Below are 24,483 nucleotides of genomic sequence, written 5' to 3' on the forward strand. Positions count from 1 at the left end.
CTGGGCCCATGAGCCACAATTACTGAGCCTGCGCGTCTGGAGCCTGTGCTCCGCAACAAGAGAGGCCCCGATAGTGAGAGGCCCGCGCACCGCGATGAAGAGTGGCCCCCGCTTGCCACAACTAGAGAAAGCCCTCGCACAGAAACGAAGACCCAACACAGCCATAAATGAATAAATTAAAAAAAAAAAGAAAAAAGAAAAATAAAAACAAAACTGATACTTCTGGAAACACCTGTCATTCTGATTGGATATTTTTAAAATGTTGACTGAAATTTAAATGGATAAATTATAAAAAGAAGGTGACAAAAAGGCCTATTATCATTTCATTACCCAGATAAACCCTGGTGGCCCACTGATAGGAGAAGGGGCTTCTCTAAGTTTTCTTCATCCTGATTTCTGGACACTCCCTTCTTTAATCTGCTTTTGGAGGCAGGGGGTGACATTTTGGCAAGTTGTTTTTTTTTTTTTAACATCTTTATTGGAGTATGATTGCTTTACAATGGTGTGTTAGTTTCTGCTTTATAACAGAGTGAATCAGTTATACATATACATATATCCCCATATCTCTTCCCTCTGCGTCTCCCTCCCTCCTGCCTGGGTTTTTGATCCCCAAGCTCGCAGTTCTCTGCAGGTCGGGAGTTGAAGGCCGGGCCCAGCAGAGCGTTGGTGCCTGCGGAGGTCGCTTGGTGCCAGACTCAGTCCTGTCCCTCGCCTCTTGGGCCCTTCTTTTTCTGAAACCATGATCCCTAGAGTTAGTTCCTCCAGGATATTCTCCAGACCCTGTGACCAGCTTTTTCATTTTTCCCTCCTGGGGCCAATACTTTCTACCGTGTCTACAGCCAAAATACCTCACCACCAGGAGGACCTTCACCACCAACTGGTCATTTAGGACTCTTCCTCATTCGTGGAAATCCACGGGCCTTTTGCCACTTCTCATTTCTGGTAGGCTATCTCTCAGGCTTAAGGTAGTGCAGGCCTCCCACCTGTAAAAAATGGGTCATCCCTATGGCCCTTAAGACTAATTACACTGACCCCCATCATTTTTTCGACGTTTAACCCTCCAGTTTAGTTTGTTCTTTCCTCATGGTCTTGATTACCAACCCATCTTAGGACCAGAAGAATTCATTCACCTTCACCTTTAAAAGGTGGAGGTTGATTGGCATCTTTCCTCAGGCTGCGTTGTTAAAACACATGTTTCAAAATCAGGTATAACTTTTCCTTTGGTATTTAGGTTTAACAATTTTATGAAACAATATTTTTCTCTTTGAGCTGCCCTGGCATCATGCACTTCTGAACCAAACAATTCATATCTGATCCTTATATCAAAGGAATAGGTTTGGCATTAGCTACAATGGAAGACTACCTCAAAGCCTGTCCTCTTTGAATGCTCTTCCTTGGACTTAAGCGGCTGCTGTGTGGAATCCCAAATAAACCCATATGGAGGAGAACTGAGGCTTCTGGCCAGCAGCCCCAGCTGAGTTTCCAGCTGGCATCTACCAACAACTGTCTGCCTTGAGAGGGAGGTCAGTTGGGCCTTCTTTCTTCCACACCTCGGAGAATGGAGTCATTTTCAAGGTGTAGTCTATGAGTGGGGTTTGGGAAAACAGATATTAGTTGGTATGTTGCAGTGAGATGGGAATGAATGACAAGCAAAAGTTGGCAGAAAGGGAAGAAAGTCAATGAGATCCCCATGAAGTGGGCATTCCAGACAGCGAGAGAGATGGGTGTTCCAAGACTTGTGGGGAATGGAGACCTATTATGATAAAGTGACAGTAAGCACAAATATTGAGCTGAGAAGTACTGGGAAGGAATAAAGAGCAGGTGACTAAAAGTGCGGACTAAATAGAGATGTCTTGTAGCGGAAAGATGGATACCCAATCACCTGTTGTAGGTGATTGGTTTAGAAAGAATTGCTTCATCTAGATACTTGAAGAGCCATCATAAAAGAATGGTAGGGCTTCCCTGGTGGCGCAGTGGTTGAGAATCTGCCTGCTAATGCAGGGGACACGGGTTCGAGCCTTGGTCTGGGAAGATCCCACATGCCGCGGAGCAACTAGGCCCGTAAGCCACAGCTACTGAGCCTGAGCGTCTGGAGCTTGTGCTCTGCAACAAGAGAGGCCGCGACAGTGAGAGGCCCGCGCACCGCGATGAAGAGTGGCCTCCGCTCGCCGCAACTAGAGAAAGCCCTCGCACAGAAACGAAGACTCAACACAGCTAAAAAAAAAAAAAAAAAAAAAAAAAAGAATGGTAACAACATTAAATTAAAGAATGGTTAACAACACTATTATTAAATTATACCTTAAAACAAAGGCTGGGAATTCCTTGGTGGTCTGGTGGTTAGGACTCTGCAGTTTCACTGCCGAGGGCCCGGGTTCAGTCCCTGTTGGGGAACTAAGATCTTGCAAGCCCTGTGGCGCGGCCAAAAATACAAGCAAAAAACAAAGGCTCTTTCATTCTTATATTAAAAAGTGTGCATTTCAAAAGTTTACATCATTCACCAAACAGACTCATTCACTCATGGGTAATTTTTGTATAAATTTCCCCACTAAGAATCGTTGGGTTCTGTTAAGTATACAGCTTGATATATCATCACCCAGAAATCGCAAAGAAGAACACAAGGAAATTTAAAGTCAAAGTGGCAGCAGTTTTTAGGGGATAATTTGGATCATGCTCAGATAGAGCTCTGCAGATTTTTTATTGGACTTTTCTTTGCCTATCTAAGAAACTAGTCAAATGAACATGAAATAAACCAAAAAACTTGAGCTTCATAGAACTTTCATCAGCCCAAATAAGTGCATTTATTTAAGATATTATTCTTAGCACTTTACCTCATTAATTAATTTTGGTTTATACAAAATACTCTTCTGAATGTCTACAATGTAGCAGTTATTTCTGAGCATTTCCTCCTGGAAACTCACAGAAATGAACAAGAATATTTTGCATGCTGTAGGACTATTGAGAACAATCGTGGCAAAAATACGATAACATAAAAATAGGTGAGGTAATAATTTCACTATATATGTATATATATCAAATTATTATGTTGTACATAATAATTTATTATGTTATTGTTATGTTGTACACCTTAAACTAAATACAAGATATAATTAAAATACAATGTTGCATGTTAATTATATCTCAGTAAAACTGGGAGAAAAATAGGTTTTGGAGTATAGTTGAAAAACACCAGGAAGATCCTGGAACTAAAAGTCAAAGAATTTTCCCAGCTAGGTGTTTAGTCTGCCTTGGCATAATTACATTGAAAATGTTCTAATATTACCCTCAATAAATCATATTCCAAGTATATGGGAGCAAATGGTAAATTGGGCTGGAAAGAGTTTCCTTACAGGCAGAGATTTTACCAAACCAGTTAAAGAGTGTCAAAGAATTCTATTTTTCTGTAAATAATGAAAAGAATCATGATGTGTTGAATTTCAACAGTGACGCTCGAAGGCGTTCAAAAGTTGAATGAACTGGTTTTTTTTTTAATTAATTTATTTTTATTTTTGGCTGCGTTGGGTCTTTGTTGCTGTGCACGGGCTTCTCACTGCAGTGGCTTCTCTTGTTGCAGAGCACGGGCTCTAGGCGCGCAGGCTTCAGTAGTTGTGGCCCACGAGCTCTAGAGCGCAGGTTCAGTAGTTGTGGCGCACGGGCTTAGTTGCTCCGCGGCATGTGGGATCTTCCCGGGTCAGGGCTCGAACCCGTGTCCCCTGCATTGGCAGGCGGATTCTTAATCACTGCGCCACCAGGGAAGCCCCCTGAACTGGTTCTTTAACATATTTGTATGTATACTATTGTGGAGTTAATGAAGAGAATCTCCTTGCATAAAGGACGCGGTAGGACTCCCCAAGTCCAGGTTAGACACCGCGGCACTGCCCGCCGTGCGGTCTCTGACGTCGCGCTTCTGATGTCACCGCTCTGGGGACTCCCATAGGTCCAGGTCGCCACGCGGAAGCGTCTGATTCAGCCCAGTGTGAGGCGCTTCCCGCAGCTCCGTTTAGGTCCGTTCCTCCCTTTTGTTCATCTCACCTGGCCAGGGCTTTCCGGGCCTCAGGGGGCAGGAAATTAGGCAAAGGGGGTCCTTGTTCAGGTGAAGCACGGAGGACGGAATTGGACCGAGGAATGTAACGTAACCCCTCTAGGCCATGGAGGCTCACGCGGCGCCAAGTATGCGGGGTAAGGCGCTCACTACAGCCCTTGACGGTCAGGTGATTCGCCTTTATGCACCTTTCGTGTACCTCCAAAAAGTCACGTGACCCATGGAGACCGCTGGGTCCCAGGGGAATGTTTCTGTAACTGACAGCAGTCTGGCGTTTGACACCATAGGCGTTCATTGCCTATACAATGGCCCACTCACCTTTTTAGATGGAGTCCTGACCTGTTCGCCCAGAACATTGCTGTTGGGATGGGGGTGCAGGGTGGAGGCATAGGTGAAGGCCTCCGGACTGCTTCTGAACACTGCTTCTTCACGACGGCTTCTGGAGGCATCACGAGGTGCTCACTTTTGGAGCTTGGGAAGGCAGGGGCCAGTAGGGCAGTTTCCACCAATGTCCTTCATTCCTGTTGTGACTATCAGTCTGGTGGAGTGAGCTGCCAGCTGAACTTTGCCCCTCCTGCTGTCTAAGACTTTTTCTGCAGTGCTTCCTGTATGTGGTCTTACACACCACCATCATCTGGTCAGTTTGGCTCACCTCCTCAATTAAGGCTTAAACCCCCTTCCACTTCCTTTTTTACTAGGCACCCTTCAGGCTAATAAAAACAGGTAGGTCCTAATGAAACTTAAAAGCTTTTGCAAAGCAAAGGAAACTACAATCAAGACAAAAAGACAACCCTCAGAATGGAAGAAAATATTTGCAAACAAATCAATGGACAGAGGATTAATCTCCAAAGTATATAAACAGCTTATGCAGCTCAATATTAAAAAAACAAACAACCCAATCCAAAAATGGGCAGAAGACCTAGATAGAATTTTCTCCAAAGAAGACATACAGATGGCCAAGAAGCACATGAAAAGCTGCTCAACATCACTAATTATTAGAGAAATGCAAATGAAGACTACAATGAAGTATCACCTCACACCAGTTAGAATGGGTATCATCGGAAAATCTACAAACAACAAATGCTGGAGAGGGTGTGGAGAAAAGGGAACCCTCTTGCACTGTTGATGGGAATGTAAGTTGATACAGCCACTATGGAGAACAGTATGGAGTCTCCTTAAAAAACAAAAAATAGAATTACCATATAATCCAGCAATCCCACTACTGGGCATATACCCAGAGAAAACCATAATTCAAAAAGACACATGCACGGGGCTTCCCTGGTGGTAGAGTGGTTAAGAATCTGCCTGCCAATGCAGGGGACATGGGTTCGAGCCCGGTCCAGGGGGATCCCACATGCCTTGGAGCAGTTGAGCCCATGCGCCACAACTACTGAGCCTGCGCTCTAGAGCCCATAAGCCACAACTACTGAGCCCACATGCCACAACTACTGAAGCTCATGTGCCTAGAGCCCGTGCTCCGCAACAAGAGAAGCCACCCCAATGAGAAGACTGCACGCCACAACGAAGAGTAGCCCCTGCTTGCCACAACTAGAGAAAGCCCACGCGTGGCAACGAAGACCCAATGCAGCCAAAAATAAATAAATAAATAAAAATAAATTTTTAAAAATTATATAAAAAAAAGACACATGCACCCCAATGTTCATTGCAGCACTATTTCCAATAGCCAGGTCATGGAAGCAACCTAAATGCCCATCAACAAGACAAATGGATAAAGAAGATGTGGTACATATATACAATGGAATATTACTCAGCCATAAAAAGGAATGAAATTGGGTCATTTGTAGAGACGTGGATGGATCTAGAGCCTGTCATTCAGAGTGAAGGAAGTCAGAAAGAGAAAAACAAATATATTAACGCATATATGTGGAACCTAGAAAAATGGTACAGGTGAACTGGTTTGCTGGGCATAAATAGAGACACAGATGTAGAGAACAAACGTATGGACACCAAGGGGGGAAAGCGGCAGGGGGTGGGGGTGGGGGTGTGATAAATTGGGAGATTGGGATTGACATGTATACACTGATGTGTATAAAATGGATGACTAATAAGAACCTGCTGTATAAAAAATAAATAAAATTCAAAAATAAAAAACCTTTTTGATATTTTTAACAAACTTCCTAAATATCAAAATCTGGATAAAGCTTTTTAGTCTCCACCTGACTCTGAGATACTTCGAAAGAATGTCTCTGAGACATCTCAGAGAGAGATGTCAAACTAATTTTATTTAGTATGTTAAATTACTTCAAAAACATTGTCAAGTGATTGGAGATGAACCTTAGGTTATGGTGTATGGATAAATGTCATTTATATAGATATTCCAAAATTTATATGGAATCCCTAACATCTGATATGTCCTGATATGTTATCAATCATAACACTAGTTATTCTAAAATGTTATATCCAAGCTTCCTGCTAATTACATTGTACTCAAATCTTTAACCATGCTATTTTAAGTTTTGTCCTGATGCTTTTACAAAATGAAGATTTTCAAGAAGACTGATAAAAAGGAACTTTTTAAGAAATCTAAGTTTCTGATAGCCTTTAGATAATATCACTGGACTGGGTAACATATGACAAAACTATTGAGAAACCTGATTATTTCATCCAGATGAATGGGAATTAATTACATGAGACTGAATAAAGTGGTAAATATGATTTGTAGCTTTATGACTTTGGGAAATATACTGGCTTTAATCTTTGTTTTTCAGAAAAACCTTCTCTCTTATGCGATGACCTACAAGTTGATAAAGTATGCCTTTGTAAACAAAGACGAAACATTTATCTTTTTCTCTCTACCTGATCCTGCCAGAATTTGTTGTCTCCAGCTGGCTCTCCTGTGGATTTGATATTTATGTCAATCATTGTTTTAATTTGCTCTTTATTTCCAAATTGTTTGTGCTTTGTGTCTCCCTGCTGCACTATGTCAATGTTACTAGGTGCATTATTTATATCCTGTTTTATAAAATTGTTGCCTCTTGCAGTACCCAGTGTGTAACCAGGCCTCCAACAAAACTCCTGTGGCTAAACATCTTAAGGAAATAGATCACTTTTATAACATACAATAATTGTAATAATATGATCTAGGTATGGGAAGAAGCAGCAAAGGAAAATGTCTCCTGGATCATAATTAGAGGATCCAGAGAATCTTTAATTATCAATAGGGCCTAATCCAAAAAAATAGCACCTGGAGTGGCATATCAAGAATCTTTGCCTGACCTGGGATGAGCCTTCCAGCACCGTGGGACAAAATTTGATGGTGAAATGTCTCCCAAATATTGGTTAGATTCCTGACCAGGAGGAGAGGATCAGTCATCTGCAACTGCAGCCCTCCAACGTGAGCTAATAAACCCTGAGGAAATTCAGGAAGGTGAAGAATACCTGCCATCTAGCAGCCATCAGACTGCAGCCACTCCCTGTGGTGAGCCCTGAGGACACTCAGGATGTGAAAATACAGGATACAGGCTCCAGATAGCTGTGGTGCATATCAAAGAAATGATTTCAGTGAGCCCAGACTCTTGCATCTTCCCATACATAGAAAAACACTAAATTCCTTAACTTGAGATGCGTCCTCCTGGGCTTGAAGCCCTCAAAATTCCTGATAACTCTCAACTTTTAGGTTGTGAATATTTTTAAGTCTACAGGTGTAAAGTAGACACTTCCAAAGTGGAACAGAAGACAAATCTCAACATTTGGAACACTGACGCCGATGGCGGACACTCTCAGAAAGATCCATCTGACGGAGCAGTTAGAACATTGTCACCCCTTTTTCCACAAGATTGTGGAATGGACATTGACAGTGGGGAATTGCAACAGGGAAGAGCTAAATCGGACTCCACACTGGATCTGTTTCTTTGACTTTAACCTTTGTTTTTCGTTGCTTTTGTTATAATCATACATAATGGCCTGCCTCAGGAAACCCTGCCCACCTGTGAATGGCTGCAAGAAAAAAGAAACTAACACATCCTCTTACTGAGGCTGGTCATTCCAGGAGATGTTTTGCAAGACTGATGGCCCTTTTACTTTACTTCCTCACCTCCTCTCCCTCTCTGATTCTATAAAAGCAACTGGCATCTAGACCCAGATAAGATGGTTTATCGGAGACACTAGTCTGCCATCTTCTCAGTCTGCTGGCTTTCCGAATAAAGTCGTATTCCTTGCCTCAAAAAAAACCCCAAAAACCAAAAAACAGAAAAACAGGTAGGTCCTTCAGATCAGTTGAAGAAGCTGAGTTCAAAATTATATTTGGAATATTTCCAGTGGAGTAAAAAATATTTCAGCAATGCAATTTGTGTTGTGAGTGATGGTGTTGTTGGTAAGATGTGTCTTGATATGCTATACAGCAATAAGTTAATGTCTGAATACGTTCCATGGTTTCTGACAACTATGCAGTCAGTAACTGGTGAGAGCCATACACTTATGGACTTTCTGATCCTGCAGGACAAGAAAGATTTGACAGAACAACCCCTCAGCTATCCACAAACATATATTTCTAGTCTTTTTCAGTGGTCTTCGGCCCTTATTTGGAAATGTGAAAGAAAAGTGGGTACCTGAGATAATTCACCATTGTTTGAAGACTCCTTGTTTGTTGGAACCAAAATTGATCTCAGAAATGTGATAGCCTCTATTATCGAGAAGCTTGCCAAGAACACAGAAACCTCTCACTCCGCAGACTGCTGAAATGCTGTTCTGTGACCTGAAGGCTGTCGAATACATGCAGTGTTCTGCATTCTCACAGAAAAACCTAAAGGATGAGTTTGACAAAACACTATTGACTGCCTCGGAGACTCTGGAACCGAAGAAAAGCCGCAGGTGAGTGCTGCTTGGAACATATCTCCAGAACTCTGCACCATTGGTGTTGTCATCAGACTAAAAGCAATGTTTAAATCAAATTAAAAATTAAGGCTCTGAGCCAATTTAATGTACCGTTGTAAAAATGAATAATTTAAATGATACGTTACTTTTTTGTGCTATGAATGCTTATAAAGTGTTAGAGAAAAGTTTTTTTAATGTCCAAAGTGTTTCCTGTATAAATAGTGTCTATTGGTTGACAAATCAAAAGTTTCTGTCTTGATGGCATTATTGCAATGTTAGCAGATGCTTGCCAGCAGGTGTGACTAGTAAACACTGACAATATAGAGGCTTCCTGCCAAAAAAAAAAAGTTTGGAGACAATGAAGGTGAATTTACCACACTGAAGTCCTCCAGCAGTCATAGAAAAAAACCATGTCCTGTCAGACGTGTAACTCCTGCCAAAAGTTGACCTTATCTATGGTAAAAGAGGCCATACCATTGTGGCCCTTGAAACTTGTCTGTATTATCTTCTATTCAGTGAAAAGTTCACACACCCAAGTGGTTGTAACTGATACCTCTGAATGTATTGTGGGAACAGATGTGTTGCATATGTATAATACTTCTCTTGATTATTAGGAATGTTCCCAGTGGGGAAATGCCACAAATTAAACAGTGCTAGTGGGATGAGTATACAACTAGGAGCCCACCTGGATCTTTCAGCCCAGTTATGTGATACCAGTAGAGCAGGACAGGATGCCAGGCAAAGGGAGGAGAGGGGATGAGCAGATAACTATACTGACTAAGGAAGTGGTAGTAAGAGGACACATAAGGAAACTATCTAGCAGGCTATACAGACTGCCCTCCTATTTCGACTGGCTAGTTCTAATGAGCCTTTTGAGCTTCAAATATCAGTGCTTGACAGTGCTTGCAGTAGACTGCATCTGTGGCACTAGGCAGTGGTGCCCACTAGGGTTTTGGACACAGCATTTTCCTAACACCACTGCCTGGTATACTCCATTTGAGGGGTAATTATTGGCCTGTTATTGAGTGCTGGTGGACCCTGAGAAGCTAACTAAGCAATAGCACATGATGTTATTCTCTGACCTGCCCATTCTGGAGTGGGTCAAAAATAAAAATGCCAACAAAGTGGGTATTGCCCAGCAAGCATGCATTATGAAATGGAAATGGTATATCCAGGAAAGAAGTAAGACTTGGTGTATTACTTTTCTATTGCTGCTGTAACAAAGTACCACAAACTTAGTGGCTTAAAACAACACAAAATTGTCTTACAGTTCTGAAAGCTAGAAGTCCAAAATGGGTTTCAGTAGACTGAAATAAAGGTGTTGGCACGGCTGCCCTCCTTCTAGAGGTTCTAAGGAAGAATCAGTTTCCTTGCGTTTTCCAGTTTCTGGAGGGTCCTGGCTCATGACCTCTTCCTCACATCATTTCAGCCTCTTGCTTCCATCATTACATCTCCTACTACCTCTTCTATAGTCAAATCTCCCTCTGGCCTCTTTCTGTTAAGGACACTTGTGATTACATTTAGGGCCCAAACGGATAATCCCCATCTCAAGATCCCTAACTTGATCACATCTGCAAAATCCCTTTTACCACATAAATTAACACTCATAGGTCACAAGGATTAGAACCTGGAAATCTCTGGGGGCTGTTATTCAACCTACCACACTGGGCATTAATGGAATCTCACAGCTACATTATTACTAGGAAGATGTGGCTATCTCAGATGCAGGATCTATGCTGTCACCTTAGGCTTCTTGGGGGCCTGGGTACACTACAGCTCCTAAGGATGCCTAAGCCTCATGGATATGCCAGGTAAGTTAAAGGTCAATGGGGTTGTGTAGGAAAGAGTTAACATAGCAGATCTGAGCCTGCTTATCCTTAGGAAGTTCTGCTTACAAGGTTGGCCTTTTGCTGGTGTCTGAGATGTGATTTGGGGAGGGTTCCCACCATCCACAGAACTGATAAGAGTGGCTCATTGTACCTAAAATGTTTGTACAACCAGTGTGGATTATGCTGGATACCTGCTTTCCTCCTGGGAGTCTGGAATTTTGGTATGTGTTAGGCAGAAAGTGCCTACATGACCAGTCCCCCAATAAAGCCTTGGGCTCTAATGTGCTTGCTCCCTGTGCCTTTTCTATCTGCTGTCTTGTTTTGTATCATTTCACAGTAATAAATCTTAGCTGTGAGCACAACTATATGCTGAACATTGTCCTCCTAGTAAATCATCAGACCTTGGGGGAGGGTGGTCTTGAGGACCCCTACCTCAGTTGGTGTCAGAAGTGGGATTTGCTAGCCCAACTCTGACTCACTGAAATATGGCAAAAACAGCTTGAGGAAGGTAAAGGTGAAGGAGTGAGGGATAACACATCTTTAGTACTAACTATGCTGGCTATTGAGTCATTCACGGGATGAAACAGCAGTATTTTCTGAGAGGTGGAAGTTACCTGTGGAATTTGAAAATGATAGATCCAACTCCAGGAGAGTTGGCTTGCTGGATCTCCTGGCTGTTTCTGGCTGTGCTGGCTGAAGCGAGGGGCAAAAGTGCAGCCTGTGCTAAAATGTGCTAAAGTGAGGGGGAAAAGGTGATGCCTTTTTGTATTTTGTTCTCTCCTTCATGTGGGAGGAGAAAGGGCCCCCAAATTCCCAAAGGTGAGTTTGGATGACCCAGAAATATTAAACGTTTGTATTGCTTTTTTTTCCAAGTTGAAGGAAAAAAATGTTAGGTCAGTTCCCACGGCTAGAGCAAAGCAAACCAGAGGGGGAAAAGGGAAAAAAGCACTGCAGCCATTTCTTCAGCCTAGTTACCATCACTGGTACAGTAGCCCTATCCTCCCTCTCCTGCCCCCAATTCCAGCTGAGAGTCTTCCTTGGTAGCTCTAATGTTAATCCTGGAAATGTTAAATTTACTGGTAGAGGGTTGAGTAAATTTCCATTTAAAGGTTGAGGGGGGTGCGCTGTGTTGAAATAGCTTTGTGCTTTGTGGTTTTTGCATCTGGATATAGGATAAAAATTGATGGAAAATATTATATGCTTATAATTTCATAAATGCTACAGGGATCATCCCAGGCAGGCAAAGTTGCAAAGAAAAAGTGTTAGTGGGACACACAAATAAATACTTGCTTTTTGCCATTGGTGGGTGGATTGAAATTTTTTTTTTTTTTTTTTGAGTGTTGAAAACAAAGTCAGTCTCTGTAACTGATGATATTTGTTATACTTTTTGCCTATTGTAACTTCTGGAAAAAAATGAAACAACATGAAAAGAGAGGCACTCTCCAGATAGAAATACACTTTTGGAGTTTTACAAAGCAGATTTGAGTTGCTAATGAGCTTTTGTAAAATCAGATGTCTGATCCATAAAGCCTGATGATTTTCCAGCCTGATGTGCATATTTTTGGGTGGGTCTTTTTGGACTCTAAGGCTGACAAGATAAAAAGGGCGTCATAAAGCCTCACTTGTCAGTTGGACTTGGAACACGGCTCTCTGGCCTTGTAGTATCTGGGCTTTGAATATGCTGCTAAAGAAAAGCTGCTGGCTTTTTTGGAATCCTGACGCTTAATTGCCTAGACCTGACTCTAAGCTGAAACCTGGTCTGGGCTATTTCAGCCTCAGCACTAGCCGTGCCAAACTAAAAGCTGACGAAGTTCTGCTCAAAAAATAAAACTCAGATTCTGGAATAGTTACACATTTAGGACACTTCTCTGTGGGCTAAATTGTGGAAACATCATGGATGCTGGCTGGACCATCTGGGTCACAAATGCCCACAGAAAAGGGCTTATTTCTGATGGGGCCGTGTGAAATTGAGCTGCTGATCAGCTCTATATTTCTGATACAGAGACTGAATGCATTCCTAACAGGATTCCTGCAAAAGCTAGGGAGTGTGACACCTCCACCCACTACTAACAGGTCAGACTCTGGACCCCGTTTCAGGGTCGTCTCACTGCTGTTGACTTGTATTCAGCTTTCTAAATTAGTTGCAGTTTGCAATGGCGGTCTGATAGCCTGACTCTACTTCCCTCACCTTTTTCCTGGTATACACACCTTAGTAAAGCAGTTTGATTATTAAATGCAGCTGTCCCCAGAAAGGGACTGATCTTTTCTAGGCTGTTCCCTGGATAAATGATTAGGACAAAATGGATGGCAGGTTATTAAGCCCATTATAATTATCTTTTAAAAATTTAACATTTCATTCTGACCCATTTCGAATATGATGTGTCTTTCTGGTTAAATTATACAAAAATGTTTTTCTTTGAAAAAGCTTTTATGCCTTTTGCATACAACTTTTCCAGGTGAATGGCCTAGATGAGAGTAGGGGATAATTGAAAAAATGTTGTTACCATTGCTGAACAGGACACAACTGATTTTGTAATGATGCAGGAAAAAGTAAAACCCCAGCACCTGGGGATGGGGAGGCAGGGGGAGAAGGGCATTAATGATCTTTGTTTTTTAGAACTGTTCCTGGAAGCCTTGCCCTCTTCCTAAAGGAAAAACTATATGCCTTTTCAAGCTGCGAGTTCTCTGAATTAAACTGGTTGCTGAGGCTAGGCTCACACCTTACCAGCACTGAGATGGCAGGGGGTGACCCCAGTGCCAGCACTTTCCTGCAGAACACCTATAGATGTTGTCCACACTTGTGAAGCTGTTGAACTGATGTTATAGACAGGTAAAACTGTTTGGAACTGACTTGCCTCAGGGAGTCCCTCTGAAATCAAGGACTGAACTGCATAATTTGGACTGGACTGAGAACCCAGAGTGGGAGGTCTGACAGTACAAGGCCACATGGGGCCCTGATAACCTGTGCTGCCTGACTAATGTATGTCCTGCTTGGCATGCCCCAACATTTGTGAACTCTTTGTTTCTATGGTTACCACTTGCGATCTCTGGGACTGTACTTGTCTGTGTGCTCCGACTATCATACTACCTCAGCCCTGGAAAGCTTTCAGGTCAGCTTCAACTTACTGGCTGTGTCTGAATTGATGCCTTGGGCTAGGTTGAAAAAAAAAAAAAGTTAATCAGAAGCTTAAGGATGAAGTCATCTGTCTTTTTCAGATAGATCTGTATAGTTAGTGGGACTTGTTTTAATTGGCTAAGTAAAGGACCCTGAAAGGGCATAACTGAGATGAGTACTGCAGGCCGCTCTCACCCTGCTGCAGGAGGTCCTACTGATAATACTTTCGCTGTACAGATGCCTTGGCCAAGGGCCAAGAGCCTGCTTATCCTTGGAAAGTACTGCTTACAAGGTTGGCCTGGTGTCTAGGATGTGTTTTGGGGAGGGTTCCCACCATTCACAGAACTGATAAGAGTGGTTCAGTGTACTTAAACTGTTTGTACAACCAGTGTGGTTTATGCTAAATAGCTGCTTTCCTCCTGGGAGTCTGGAATTTTGGTATGTGTTAGGCAGAAGGTGCCTACGTGACCAGCTCCCAATGAAAGCCTTGGGCACTGTCTCTAATGAGCTTCCCCAGGAGGTAACATTTCACATGTGTTGGCACAACTTGTTGATGGGGGAATTAAGCTGTCCTGTGTGACTCTGCTGGGAGAGGACTCTTGGAAGCTTGTGCCTGGTTTTCTGTAGGCTTTGCACCATATGCCTTTTTCGTTTGCTGACTTTGTTTTGTATCCCTTCACTGTAATAAATCTTAGCTGTGAGTACAACTATGTGCTGAATTTTGTCAGTCCTCCTAGTGAATCAGTAAACCTGGGGTGTGGTCTTGGGGCCCCCTATACAGGAACGTACTGGAATGGTACAGCTGTGCAGCTTTAAAGAAAACTGTAAAACTATGCATGGAAAAGGGAACTCTGCTCATTGAGCATAGTTTAAGTTGTGGTGTTTGCTCTAAAAATGCCTCCCAAAATATGCCTTGTTGCATTTTCATTGACTCATGGCATTGGGCAATGGGCTAGCAGTGTAGTCTGGTACTTGGCAGCAGGAAAGTTGGATGATCAAGTCTTAGCTCAGAGGGGCCAAACGGGGCATAAGATTGCACAAGACCCATGCCCTCTGTTTGTGACCCATGTGAATGCCTATGGAAAAGGACTCTTGGAGGATGAACATCAGTGGAAACAAGCTGATTTGACCTGAGCTTCCCAGGTAAGGACCATAGCCACCTGAATATACTATTGCACAGGGCAGCAATCCATCTACAAGTCAGAACCGGGCCTAAAAATAAGCTCCAGTGATTCCAGCACCTGAGACAAAGGAAGCCTGGCACACATACCCAAACTGCCAACCACGCAGTCAAGTAGCAAAAGGAACTTGGGGACACATAGTCTGGGGCACTGGACCTGGCTGGTCTTGGCATGTGGACTGTGTAATTAACTCATTCACTCTTTTCCTCCCAAGTCTACCTCCTGGGATACGGGGATACTGCAATTTGTGTGTATCAAAGAAGAGCCAGGAGGTGGGAGATTCTAACTCGATGTCCTTTTGCTGCCCAGCTAAGCTTGCTAGATTTGGGCGGTTATGGATAATGATGATAATGACCATGGATGTGAGATGACAACTCTAAAGTGCTTCTAGTGTTGCCCACATATCAGAGGACTGTAGATGTTCTAGGTGGTACAAGGAAGAAACCACTGAGCCACCTAGGGACAAGTCTGGGCGTATGGTGTGAATAAGACATGGGGACAACTGGCAAAAGGGTGACATGATTGCTGTGGGGACTGATGCCAAGCACTTGGGTGTGGTAGCTAGCACAGGACAACCTTAACTGCTGGGGAGGGATGGGACTGGGGAGGGTCCATTCATCTCTTTCAGCTCTGATCTGCAGAGCATCCGGCTAGTTTTTTTTTTTTTTTTTAATGTAATGACTGTAGTAATCAGTTTATTACACAGATTAATCATTCTTGAACATACAAGCTCCAGAGGAGCAATTGGGTCTTTAAATATACACAAGTATTTCCATCAAATGAATTTTCACCCTTACATTCAGATAGACCTAAGCAGTTAAAAACATAAGAAAAATAAGAGCTATTAGCTATGTATTAAGTGAGAAACCACATACAAACCAAAGAATATGGAAGAGAGAAAGAGGGGCTGAAGGACGAAGGTTGAAGTGTGGGGAGATGTAAAAGAGTTGGAAACAAAGCCCATCACACTTTACTTACTAATAGCTCCAATCCATTTAAATGTTGACCAGTTAAACTTAGACCTTAAAATACAGGATGTAGGTAGAGTTTAATCTGATTGGTCATAACTTTCACCTGAGACGTTAAGTCCTTCGGAATAAAATGAATACAGAAACAGCTTCATGTTCTTCGCCTTGCTTTTCATAACTGTTTTGAGTTTAATGGGATTTCCTTTAAAAAACAATCTCCTACAGGTCAGTGGAGCTTTCCTTCCCCATCCAAGCACACACCATACCCACCACCCCTCACTCTGCTGTTATCCAAATTTAAGTCAATAAGGAAAGCTTTTAGTCTCACACCTAGGTTATGCCTGGAGAACTGGCTTGTCACACACACACTTCTCTGCTAGGAGGCAATGTTGGTACAGAAGTACAGTATTTCTAGTTTGTTGTTCCAAGTATGTACAACACGCAGCACTGCTGTATCAGGTAAACACGTGCACAGGGGAAGATGAGGCCTGGGCTCATAGAAAGCAGTCAAATGGAAATCAAAAGGACTTTCAGAGTTCCCCTATCTTTATTTGTAGAGGTTATCCAATAATTTCTTTAATGACATCGCATACTTCTGAGGCCATTCCCGAGCTATTCTGTTGTACTTTTCTCTATCTGTTTTGCAGATCCGAGCAATCTCAGGCACTAAAGGATCATCTGGATTGGGATCACACAACAGAGAACAGATGGACAAAAGTACTCTTGAAATAGTGCTGGAAACCACTGTGACTGTAGAATATCAAGACAAATGCTGCCATTACTGTTAATATTTGGATGATAAAGTCTTGTTGTAAATGCAACCTTAGGTGGTTTGAAGGGGTAATCTGCTGGGAAATGAATGTCAAGAAAAATACTCCACCCTGATAGGGACTGTCATTTGGCCCCATTATTGTAGCTTGCCCATGGAACATATCATCTCCAACGGGACCTGCTGAACACTGTGCTGGGGGGTCCCGCGCCAGGTCGTTCAATTTGTTGTGGATTCTCTTCAGAGCCATCGCGGGGGGCGGGTGGAGGCGGCCCCCGGGGCGGGAACAGGGGCAGGGCAGGGACGGGGAAGGGGACAGGGGGCGCGAGGCCGCCTTGGTGATAGCGGGTCGGCCGGAGAAGATGGGGAGTTCCGGAGCGCGGGTCCGGCGGGACGGACTTGGGGCCGTGGCCCACTCGGCTCCTGAGCCTGCCGCAGGGGTCGCCGCATCACCCGGCGGCGGCCCCTTTACGCGCTGCCGCCCGAGCCGCCCCCGCGGCAGCTGCCTCTTCCTTCTAGGCTCAGCGCCGCCTCTTCAGCCGCCGCCGCGGATCCCTCCGCCAGGGAGCAAGAGCCCAGGCCTCGGGCTCGGCCGGTGCCTCTGGGTCGGACGGTCGGAGGGACTGCTTGCTGCAGGGGGACCGAGGGACGCGCGGGCGGGCGGCCTGGCTAGTTTTTAAGGCAGATTGCCACCTCCAACTTGACCACTGGCCGATAGGGAATCTTAATCCAAGAGCTCTCAGAAGCTTCCCAGCAGCTGCTGACTGCAGGAGTTCACAGCTGCCACGCCAGACAGTAGAACAAGATCAACTTTCTCGAACCCGATCCGATTTCCGTTTACCTATTCACAGGCCTGTTTACAGACTATAGCAACTGCTCTAAGTTAAATCGATTGTTGTATCTCTGTTGCCTGGGACAAATTAAAAGGATTTGTATAATTAGGATATCTGATGGGGTGGCCCATGTTTCTAAAGAGAGTTCTTGGCTGCTGATGTGAACGGTTAGGGAGTGAAGTTGTAGGGAAACTGCTCTGTGCAGGTGTCCTTGCAAATATCCATATAGGCCACGTAGACAAGGCTTCACCTCAGGAGATCTAAGTCTTGGTGAAATGCCCCATAATCCTCTCAGAACATGAGAGAGTGGGAGGCTTGGGAGGAGCTGCTACAAGGCCATTTCTCACCCTCCTTTTTATCTTTCCTCGAGGCTGTTATGAGACAATTTCTTACTGCCTCCCAGGTTCTGGTAAGATATAAGGGCTTCTGCCTTGAAACTCCTCTCTTCCCCACACTTTAGGGTACAGCTGCATGCTATAAAATTGCTTAGCAGGAAATACTCAAACTGCTTAGTATAAAACTGGTTCCTGGGACTTCCCTGGTGGTCCAGTGGCTAAGACTCCATGCTCCCAGTGCAGGGGGCCCGGGTTCGATCCCTGCTTAGGGAACTAGATCCCACATGCCACAACTAAGAGTTCGCTTGTCGCAACTCAAAAGATCCCACATGCTGCAACGAAGATCCAGCACGGCCAAATAAATAAATAAATATTAATAAATAAATAAATAAAACTGGTTCCTCAGAACCAGAGCGCCTTATCACCAATGTTGCCTTGTTATCTGACCCCTTTTGCTTTAGTGCTGTCTTGTGGCGCAAAGGACACAGGGAGCTGGCACCTTTGCGGATCTTGCTATTGCTGTCTGTGGAAATAAGAAACTGCCTGACTAAAAAGGACTAATTATTTCTTCAGCAGCTGAATGTCTCAGCCTTGCATGAGGGCAAGGACAAATGCTCTGTACCCACCCTTGGCCCGTAAGTATGGATTTCTTTCTTCTCCCAACTCAGTTTAAATACTAGTTAAATTTGAGTATGTTAGAAAAGAGATCAGGACTAGTTTTTGTTTTTATTGTTACAAAAATTTTTGTGTTTGGAAGTAAGGCATGCTTATGATGACTTTGTAACAGATGAATTCTAGGCTTGAACTGTTGAGCCTAGAACCACTGGTTCCTGTCTGGAGAGTAATCTGGGACCTCTTAGTGTTTTATTTTTCTGTTTCGGTGGTATGTGTGAAATTGTCGTTGTTGTTGTTTTTTAATCTTGTTTTCTGTTGTTGTTTGCTTGTTTTTTAATTCATTAATAAGTGAACAGCCTTTGGAAGGGAGGAGGACAGATTGAGTCCACATTGTACTTCCTAGATCTAGTTTAGAAAAGATACTCCCCACCTGGTACTCTTAGGAATTCCAAATACCTCATTTAATAACATACTTCCTTAAAAAATTTGCCTTTTCTCTTCCACCCATGAATAGGTCTGGTATTTGATGGAACTCATGAAAGTGGGTGAACCTAACTTGCCCCTCTTCTATAGGATGCAGTGAATGCATATGTGACTGTGACTTTTCAGGTTATTTGTCATTTCCTTATTTCTTTGAAGTTAACTTCTAACTCCTTTTATTGATAATGAAGAAAAATATTGCACTTTTTGAAATACACCAATTGAATTGAGTGCATAATTTAAATAGTTTTTCCTTGTCAAAAAAAAGTAGATGTAGCAACCAATCTATGTTTCCCATGTATACTTATATTATCATTATCTCCAATTTATAGAGAAGGAAACCGAGGCTTACAGAAGCTCTGTGTGATCACATTTCCACAATTCACAGTGAGTAGAACTGGGACTTGAACTCAGGTCTGTCTGACGTCAAGTCATTCCCTTAACCACTCTGCTCTACTACAGGAAATTACAAATGAACCTCAGAGGAGCTCATAATTTGACAGGGAATTTGAAGGAGGCCCAAGTTAGACATAATTATGAGGCAGGGCCTCCATTTGATTTATGTTGGCAGTTATGACCTAGGGCAGGCTTATAGTAGGGGCTCAAAAACTATGTGTTGAAAATAAATGATAGGCATTAGTACCAGTATTCTGAGGAGCTGGTACTTTCACCTCTGAGTGGACATATCATAATGTAGAGGCAGCAGGGAAACCCAGAACAGAAGCTCAGTAGAAGCAGGACACCAAGGTCAAATGGAGAAATCCTAGAAATAATCTCCTGCAGATGTGTTGACACAGGTTTTAAATCTCCCTGTGCAGATTTAAATGTCTTTCTTTCCTCTCTTTTAAAAATATTTTTTAGGTCTGAGAACTTAAGATCAGCCTACAGGCAGCCCATTCCAGTCAGCTTGAGTGCCCACAATTTCTCACCCTCCAGCCTCTACATCTGTGTTGATGCTGTACTGAATGTCTGTTTCCTGCCTTTCAATCTCTTACAATTCTTCTATCTACAGTGCACATACATAAAGTTTCTATTTCTTAAAACTGCAATAAATCACTTTCAAAAATAAAAATAGTAACAGATACTCCCTCTCCCACCTGCTATCTTTAGAGGCAAACAGACCAGGGTTCAACCCTAGATTTTGCTGCTTCCTAACTGGAAACTTGCCTTGGTTACTTATTCTCCTCAAGACTCAGTTACCTCTCCTGAAAAATGGGGATTTTTTTTTTTTTTTTAACGTCTAACAGGGTAAAAGTGATATGAAATTAAATCATGCATGTTGGGACTTCCCTGGAGGTCAAGTGGTTAAGACTATGCGCTTCCACTGCAGGGGGCATGGCACAGACTCAATCCCTGGTCAGGGAACTAATATCCCACATGCCAGGAATGCTGCCAGAAAAAATTATGCATGTTAACCATCTAGCTCAATACCTGCCATATAATTCGCCCTCAATATATGTCATTTTCATCCCTTTTCAGTACTTATCCCAGAATGAGATAATCCTTTCCTTTACATCTGGTAAAACTTCACTTCGTGGACATGTCTCACTTTCTACCTGTACTGTGTTTTTTTTTTTTTTAATTTATTTAATTAATTAATTTTTTTTTTTTTGTCTGCATTGGGTCTTCATTGCTGCGTGCGGGCTTTCTCTAGTTGCAGCGAGCAGGGGCTACTCTTCGTTGCAGTGCGCGGGCTTCTTATTGTGGTGGCTTCTCTTGTTGTGGACCATGGGCTCTAGACACATGGGCTTCATTAGTTGCAGCACGTGGGCTCAGTAGTTGTGGCTCACAGGCTCTAGAGCGCAGGCTCAGTAGTTGCTCCGCGGCATGTGGGATCTTCCTGGACCAGGGCTTGAACCCGTGTCCCCTGCATTGGCAGGCGGATTCTTAACCACTGCGCCACCAGGGAAGCTCCTGTACTGTGGTATTTTTGTAGTTGTCTTATTTTCCCTGTAAGACTACAGTGTCCTTAAGGAGAGAGGATTGCTTAGAATGCAAGATCCAGTCCCCGCTTCCCTACATCCAACTCCCTCACCCCCCATTTACACAGAGTTCTTTGTACACAGTATGTTCTTGTTAAAGACTTGTTAAAACATGATTAAAATAAAAGTAGAGAGGAAAGAAAAAATGAAGAGATAAAATAACAGACTGTTGCATTAAAAAATTTATTGAAGTCATCAAAATGATTAAGATTTCCAACTAATATTTACCTTTCATGTACCCTTCTCTCCCAAATTGTAGTACTAAAATATAGCATGTAACTTTTTTTTCTTTTAAAAGTAATAAATAGTGGGAATTCCCTGGTGGTCCAATGGTTAGGACTCTGTGCTTCCACTGCAGGGGGCATGGGTTCCATCCCTGGTCTGGGAACTAAGATCCCACAAGCCGTGGAACGTGGCCAAAAAAACCCCGAAAGTAATAAATATTGTAAAAGTGGATCTAGCTGTTTGGGTTTTAGTGATTGGTATTTGTTCATTCCTTTTACTTGCCTCTTCTAATTTGACTATCTGGCAAAAAGATTCCCAAATATCTCAACTACCAATATAACTGAACTGTCACTCACAAAAAGGAAATCAGAAGGAGGTATCAACTGGCTAAGCTCCAGGATTGTAGAAAAACCCTAATAATTAGTGACCCAAAAAATACTGTCTAAAATCTGCCATCTAGTGTGGACTTTGTAAAATTACATATTACTGGACACATTAATGCTATGATTACTACTAGGGCGTCCCTCAGTGGACACTAGGTTTCAAAATTTTAATTGTCAAACAAAATGATCAAAAGTAGCATTAAATTTGATTTCCCATTTAGTTTTAACCATAGATATATAGAGAGGTAGAGAGATAGATAAATGCTAAATAGATATAAATAGATTGATATGCAAAATAGAGCTTTTGCTCCGCATAGTAAGGTGGTATTGGAAACCTTTAAATATAAAAACTATCTAATAATGAATTTATATAATTGGTAATAAAAACAAAGAAACATATTCCCCTTGTTTATCCTTATTATTGGTAAATGTCATTCCTGACAGGAGAGGGTGAGTAGGAAAGTATCATTTGTTGGGCACAATCTCTGTGCCAGGCTCTTAACCTACTTTAATCTAATTTAAATCTTATCTTTTGGTCTTTGAGTTAAAATATTACAAACCTCATTTTACATATAAAAAAATTAAGACCTAAAAGGTGAAGAAATTGGCTTTCTATCACAGCTGGTTAGTAAAAGCACCAGGATTTGTACCCATGTCTGGAAACTCCAAAGCTCATGTTCTTTCATCTCCATACTGCCTTTTATACTTTGTGAGATGCTGGAAATAGTGTACCAACTTACACTATGTAGCAATAATCCCCTCTTTCATTTCTGATATCAGTAATTGATGTGTTCTCTCTCTTTTTTTGTTTTGAGTCTTGCTAGAGATTTATCAATTTTTTTTATCGTTTCAAAGAACCACCACCTTTTAGTTTGATTAATTTTCTGTATTGTTTTTTATTTTCAATTTTATCTCTGCTGTTATTTCTTCTGACTGTTTTGGGTTTATTTTTTTCTTTTTCTAGTTTCTTTAAGTTTCTTAAGTCTTAGATTATTGATATGAAAGCATTCTTCCTTTCTTTTTTTTTTTTTAAATTTATTTATTTATTTATTTATTCATTCATTTTTGGCTGCATTGGGTCTTTGTTACTGCATGAGGGCTTTCTCTAGCTGCGGCGAGCGGGGTCTACTCTTCATTGCGGTGCACGGGCTTCTGATTGCGGTGGCTTCTCTTGTTGCAGAGCTTGGAATCCAGGAGTGTGGGCTTCAGTAGTTGTGGCTCGCGGGCTCTAGAGTGCAGGCTCAGTAGTTGTGGCACACAAGCTCTAGGGAGCAGACTCAGTAGTTGTGGCGCACGGGCTTAGTTGCTCCGCGGCATGTGGGATCTTCCTGGACCAGGGCTCGAACCTGTGTCCCCTGCATTGGCAAGTGGATTCTCAACCACTGCGCCACCAGGGAAGTCCCAAGCAATGCATTGTTATTCTCTGGCTGTTTTCAAGATTTTCTTTGTCTTTAGTTTTCAGCAATTTGATTGTAATGGATTTTGATTCAAGTTCATTTGTGTTTTCCTGACCTTCTTGAATCTCTAGGTTATTGTTTTTTTGCCAAATTTGGTAAATTTTAGCCATTGTTTTTCATACACACACACACACAATAATGCACTCTTTCCTCTTCTTCTGAAACTCCAGTGACATGAATGTTAGCCCTTTTGGTATTGTTCACAGATCCATGAGGTTCTGTTCATTTTTGGCAGGGAGGGGATCTTTTTTTTTTCCTCTGTTGTTCAATTTAGATAATATCTATTGATCTATTCTCAAGTTCATTGACTCTTCTGTTACGTTCTTCTGTAAGATTTTTTTTTAGTTATTGTATTTTCAGTTCTAAAATTTTTAAAAAACTTTTTGCCTAATTTATTTAAAGAATGGTACTACTTTCTAGTATTTTTTTCTTTTGTATTAGAATCTGCGTTTGAAATGCTAATTTCTCTTCCTCCCAAGGTTTTGCATTCATCTCCACTACACAGTTAGGCTGATGGGCAGTTGTTTGCCAGCCGCAGCTGGTTTTAGCTATGAAGTATACACATGTACTTAAGTGAAATATCAAATCTAGTAAAGAATCCATCCCAAGTTACCTCTACCTTCTTTAAATTTTCAGCTCTTCTGAGATGTCTACCTAGATATGTATCTTCTCAAAGTTTAAATCTCCCTTCTGATGTGTTTAAATATGTGTATCTCATAAGGGCAGTTTAAACTTTGGGGAAAAATGTTTCACTTTTACTTCAGATTTCATTATACAGTCTCAGAAGCCTTAACCTTCACCCTTTTGATAAATTACAATTCTTTTTTGTTTGTTTGCTTATTTTTGATTTTTGTTTGTTTGGGTTTTAAAAAATTTTTGTCTTTCTTTTTCTCCAGTTCAGCTATTTTTATTTGAATGTTTGGGCTGTTGCTCTCTGGGAAATGACTGCTCCCCAAGAGAAACCAATAAAAAGAGTTTCTAAAAGTGTCCTCTTCACCTTTTTCTTTCTTTCTTTTTTTCATTGAGCTATAATTGACATATAACAGTGTGTAAGTTTAAGGTGTAGATTTGATACACTTACATACTGCAATATGATTACCACTGTAGCATTAGCTAACACCTCCATTATGCCACATGATTAGCATTTCCTTTTGTGGTGAGGACATCTAAGATCTAGTCTCTTAGAAACTTTCAAGTATATAATACAGTATTGTTATATTAACTATAGTCACAATGCTGTGTATTCGATCCCCAGAACTTACATGTCTTCTAAGTGCAAGCTTATATCCTTTGACCAACATCTCCCCAATTCTCTCACCCTCTTCCTAATTCCCACACCCTAAAACTTCTATTTGGTTTCTCTTTATATCTGCTACTTCTTTGCTAAGAGTTTCTGTCTTTCCATTCACTTCAAGAGTGTTTGCCCTTGTTGGAGGTTT

General features: G+C 42.1%; 2 protein-coding genes and 1 pseudogene across 4 annotated transcripts in view; 2 read left to right on the top strand and 1 right to left on the bottom strand.

The window, feature by feature from the left end:
* Positions 1 to 14,523, top strand: part of LOC309664940 (uncharacterized protein) — a gene marked incomplete at its 5' end in the record, with an annotated part of 67,001 nt that extends 52,478 nt beyond the window's left edge. Inside the window, one exon of the mRNA XM_082471106.1 lies at positions 198 to 14,523. The remainder of the gene's footprint in view (positions 1 to 197) is intronic.
* A 1,970-nt stretch (positions 14,524 to 16,493) lies between these two features.
* On the bottom strand, positions 16,494 to 17,255 carry LOC309664957 (ubiquitin-conjugating enzyme E2 D2 pseudogene; annotated as a pseudogene). The gene has a single exon. The product of its transcript is annotated as a ubiquitin-conjugating enzyme E2 D2 pseudogene (transcript).
* Positions 17,256 to 17,680: 425 nt separating this feature from the next.
* KDM4C (lysine demethylase 4C) overlaps positions 17,681 to 24,483 on the top strand; it is a 431,040-nt gene continuing 424,237 nt past the window's right edge. The window contains exons 1-3 of one of the 2 annotated variants that reach the window (XM_082470885.1): positions 17,681 to 18,537; positions 19,032 to 19,126; positions 19,330 to 19,384. The gene's annotated coding sequence lies outside the window, so the exon portion shown is untranslated. Of the gene's footprint in view, positions 19,127 to 19,329; positions 19,385 to 24,483 lie in introns of both variants that reach the window. The other variant, XM_082470884.1, reaches the window with a different exon arrangement.

Source organism: Balaenoptera physalus (assembly GCF_965194825.1).
Source record: "Balaenoptera physalus genome assembly, chromosome: 7".
In the NCBI taxonomy this organism is placed as follows: Eukaryota; Metazoa; Chordata; class Mammalia; order Artiodactyla; family Balaenopteridae; genus Balaenoptera; species Balaenoptera physalus.